Source organism: Falco peregrinus, chromosome 9 (genome assembly GCF_023634155.1).
Source record: "Falco peregrinus isolate bFalPer1 chromosome 9, bFalPer1.pri, whole genome shotgun sequence".
NCBI classification, from domain to species: domain Eukaryota; kingdom Metazoa; phylum Chordata; class Aves; order Falconiformes; family Falconidae; genus Falco; species Falco peregrinus.
In genome coordinates this window covers 30683883-30688707 of record NC_073729.1, presented here as the reverse complement: position 1 = coordinate 30688707, position 4825 = coordinate 30683883, and positions in this window count along the sequence as shown.

The following is a 4825-nucleotide window of genomic DNA, read 5'->3' as shown; positions in this document are numbered from 1 at the left end:
TTTAGTGTCACACGCTACCAGAGAGTGCTAGCATTCCTGATGAGCAGGAACTGGCATTCACTTTATAGGAAAGCTGTAATATAACGTAGCTGCAACATAACTAGCCAGGAAAGGCTGGTAAAGGTACAAGCACATGGGTTTTGATGTTTTTTTTGTTTTGTTTTGTTTTCTTTGTTTTTTTGTTTTGTTTTTTTTTTAGCAGAGTATTGCAAAACTCAACATACAAGGGGTAAGAATACATATTTCAATTAAGTGTTGTGGCTTCACTGTAAACTGGACACTACTCCAAGTTAGGAGAAACTCTGGAGTAGGTCCTGATGTGATTTTTGCAGTGTTATTGTCATCAGTTTTCTTCTTATCTCCCAGCTAGGGATGAACTCACCACCATGTGTGGAGATTTGGGCTGTGGGCAGAAGAAATGGCTGTGAAATGCCTGCGGTGTTGCGGTGTTGATGGCTGGGAGAGCACTTCAAAATGATGAATCTTGCAGAGAGGAGTTTAATTTCCTTATAAATATGCATCCCAGAGGATAATTACCATTGAGCGCATATGAGGTCTGAACCAGGACCTCACATCTTAGAGGTGAGCTTGGGCCAGCATCTACAAGCAAATAAGGCTTCCCAGAAACAACTCTTTTCCTACCCAAAAAAAGAGATGTGACTGTGTATGTGATTGTGTGTGCATCCACGTACATTTTCTTTGTCTTTCTCCCACATTCACATCCTAATTTGGAAAGCAGAATGAGCTGGAGGCTAAAATGCTTAATTTATCTCCACAAATGTAGATGGAATGGCTTTTTTTCTCTTTGTATAGTCTTTGCCTGGTATATGCTCTGAATTGGAAAAATGAGTGCTGGTAAAATATGGATTAAATCTTAAGCAAGCCAATATATTAATTAAAAGGAATGCCGATGGTCTTAATTAGCAGCATATTAGCATGATGTGAGCACCAGAAGTTCTACTGAGTTGGTTGGTCTGACTGATGCATCTGTATTTACTACTAATTAATGAAATGTTACAATCATTAATGATTTTTGCAGTTTCTTTATTGGGAAGTTAATTGTGTAAAGACTTACAGCTGCACTAATCTCTAGCGCTAGAATAAGATCTCATGCATACGGGGCTGCTGAAATTCGTTTCACAGGTGATTAATAGGTACGGAGCTTTCTGTCTCTGTGGTAGGATGAGGTGACTCTGTACTTTTAAAATAATGTTTACATAAATCTCTGTCCTGTTTGGAAAGCATCTGCCAAACAAACATCTGTGTTGTGTCAGAAGAGAAGTAGAAGGTTGTGTCCAACACTAGCTGGAAGCATATTCATTTTGATCTGTCTAGACAAGAGCTTGGTTTTGTTTGAAGATGTTTCATGACAATTAAGAACTTTCCCCTCAAACTGTCCAAAATTAAAAAGCTACTTAAGCATGCTCAAGAACACCTTTTTGATTTATACCAAATTTATTAGTTTAATAACCTCCAAAGAGCCAGATATTGAGTTACACTATAAATTAATATGGTCCAGGTTGTCATTAATCTGGGGTTTGTTGTAGCATTTTTATTTTGTTACAGTGGCATGAGAATGTCTGTTAAAGACTGATGTTGGAGCTTGTTTGGTCTGGTGTTACTACACCTCACGGTTACGTTAATTTAACTTTCTATATGTTTTCTGTTTAAAGAAACTGGCAGGATCAGCTATGGTTAAAGCTGGATCCAAAGCAAAGCCTTACTTGCGTGTTCTGCAGATGACTCTGTTGAGTTTGGGATCCAAATGCGAGACCTTTAAGGTTCTATATCTAGAAAAACATAATGTTATTACGTTTTAAGTCATTGCCTATTGTTAATGTCTTTTTGTCATCCAAAGGCCTCAAATACTGTACATGACTGTGGTGTCAGTATCTGATTAAAACAGAAATAGAAATATTGTAATTACCTTTCTGGAATCGTGTTCTTAAAGGGAGATTGCATGTTGGATTGATTCCTCTGAAATCATACACCCAGGGCAGTGTGTGTTAGACACAATCTGTGCTATTAAGGTGATGTTTGGTGCTGCTAATACCAAAAGAATATGGTAAATTCAATATTCATTGTGACTGTATATGCTGTTTGAGTGCGGAGCTGAAGCCTAAGTTTATATGCAAACAAATTCCTAAGTACATCCTATACACTGAGTATACAAAGTGCCCATCTTTCTTATTCAAAACTGCTTAACCAGGGGAGGGGGGACCCTGGCTAAGTCAGGGTTTTCTGAGAAGGGGAATTGCAGCTGAAAACTTTCACTATGACAGACTTTGGAGAAGATTTTTTTTTTTTTTGAGGTGTTCTATCCTTTCTTCCCTTTCTGTGCACCCAGACAATGTCAGACTCTAGTGGGTGGGAAGTTTCAATAACGAAGCTGTTTGCTGTAGTTAACTTTGTGAAAGGAAGATGATGAATTAACGGTGCTTGGAATAACTGGAAAAATTTGTATACTGCTGATGAAATTTGGATTTTCCATCTCCCTATCAGAAGTAGAGGTGTGCATGCATGGGGAATTGCTGTCTTAATTTTTCCATTAAGCCCAGACAGTTTTTCTTCTGAATCTCAAACGTTCTGGACAGTATCAGCCTGCAACTCAGTAGTGTCATGTGTGCATTAAGTTGTCATAATAACACAGAGGAGATAATCTTATAATCATTGAGGAAACTGTTTTACTTTTGAAAACTCATTACATTCCTGCTGCTAGAATACAGCCTGTGCATTATGTCTCTGGACACCCAAAGTACGTGTGCTACCGCTGCGTGATGAGTGAACAGCAGCTCCCTGGGTCCCCATTTCTTTGGGCTTTTGGTCAGTGGCTCAGCAGGTCTCTAAAAAACCCAACCCATCTATTGCTTCAGCACACCCCTCCCACGCAGCACCCTGAAGATGCACTGCTTCATCTGAGTCTTGTTGCCTGTTGGCTTTGAATGCCAGGTAATAAAAATAGTTTGTTTTCATCTGTTGGAGGAAGTGGTTAAAACCAGTGCTCTTAGTGGAGTTTGCAGAAGTGTTCAGATTGTCCTCAATGCTGCTTTTAAAACTTTAAATTGCAAATCACCATTAAGGAGTAAATGGATGGGAATGAAACCCTTGGGCATTAACAGTTGGTTGCCACGCTTTCTACTTTGAGAGTGTGATAAAGTGGGCAGAGTCCAGGGGAGGACACCAGTGGCGTGCCCATCATTTATGAAATACCTGCAGGAGAAGAGGAGCTCTTTGCTTGTTTTCTGCCAGCAAGTTATTTCACAAGCAGTCTCTGCTAAAAGACAGCTGATTGAACGGGGAGATCCAGTGCTCTGAGCCTAGTAAAACCTGTGAACTGCAAATTATGTGGTTAATGTTAAGTGTAGGAAAAGCACTGGTGCTTCACAGGCTGTGGAGCTCATCTCTGATTTAGCTCCTGGTACCTTCTTCTTTCCTTGCTCTGTGAAAGTGGTGTTCTTGATTTCTTGTCACCTCGTTTCACCTTGTCAGGCTCTGCTGGCTCTTCTGTGGACTGGCAGGCTCAGCAATTAGTGCATTTCATTATTTGGAAGAATTTAAGTCATTATTCTACTCTGCAATTGTAGGAAAACCTTTTAATTTAGGGATTCTGTAGGCTTCAATATAATTTAATTAAACAAAGGTCTTAAATATATTGGTGAAAAGGAAATTGCAGTTTCTCAGCCTGGTAAGCTGAGACATTGACATGTAGGCTTCGGGAGGTAAATACGAGAGAGACGGCCGCTTATCTGCCTGTCTTGCAGAGCAACAAACAAGTAAACAATTAAAAGGCTCCATGCAAGTTAGAGTTACTGTATATAAAAAGCCCAGGAGATGTGTGTGGCTGCCTTAAGTGTTCAGGATCATAAAGGAGTCAAATGCAGGATCGCATCCGTGGGGTGACAGGCAGTCTCCAGTTTCCCATACAGCCTGGTTAGAGGGTTACCTACTGGGAAACTGGGTTAGCACCGCTCATCTAGTCAAGTCTCCATCATGGCAAGTCCTTTGGGCTTCGGAGCTGACTTGTGGTTACTGTCCTGAGCGAGCCGTGCTCCCTTGTGATGAGCATGCTCTCCTCTTGTGACCACGTCGGGGTAGAGCCCATGACACTGCAAACGCCCTTTTTCCTTGCCTTATTTATTGTAGGTCTGTACGTGCACTGTAAAGAGCAAACGCTTTGGTCTAATGAAGAGCTTGACTGGCTTGTAAAGAACCTATTTTTAAATTCAAGGAAATTACAGCCTGCCTCAAGTGAATGCGTGAGGCAGGCTGATGTGGGGGGGGCTGTTTGTAATAGCTGGTCCCTGCGGAGCCCAGGGCTCCACACAGGGCTAATAACAGGCATTAGGCAGGAGGAGTCTGGGCTCCAGGTGCTGCTGAGTGGTGCAGCACTGGCCAAGAAAGGAGCGGGGCAATCACTGACAGAATTACATGTCAGAGGCTCGGCGTGCTCCTTGCTCTGTGTGACTGTAATGTTTTTCTTGTGTGCTTGCCACCACCCCGCTAACCATGGCAGGGGTTTGGAGATCCTGCGTGGTCTTTGGTGCTGTGGGATGCGTCTGCCCATCACCCTCCAGTGGTACCAGCAAGTCTTGGGCCACAGGGTGTGCTCTGAAAAAGCAGCTGCTTTAAAGGAGATGGTGAGGGAGGAGAATCTCTCTTCTAGAGGTCAGCTAAACCTACGGAGCACTTACAAGCAGAAGAAATAGCTTTGGTCTCTCAATCATGGGCTTTGCAAGTGGATGAAAAGAACAAAGGTGTGGTACCGCGGGCTCCAGAGAAAAGTGTTTTAAACATTACTGTTAGAAGCTATTAGAAGGATTTCTTT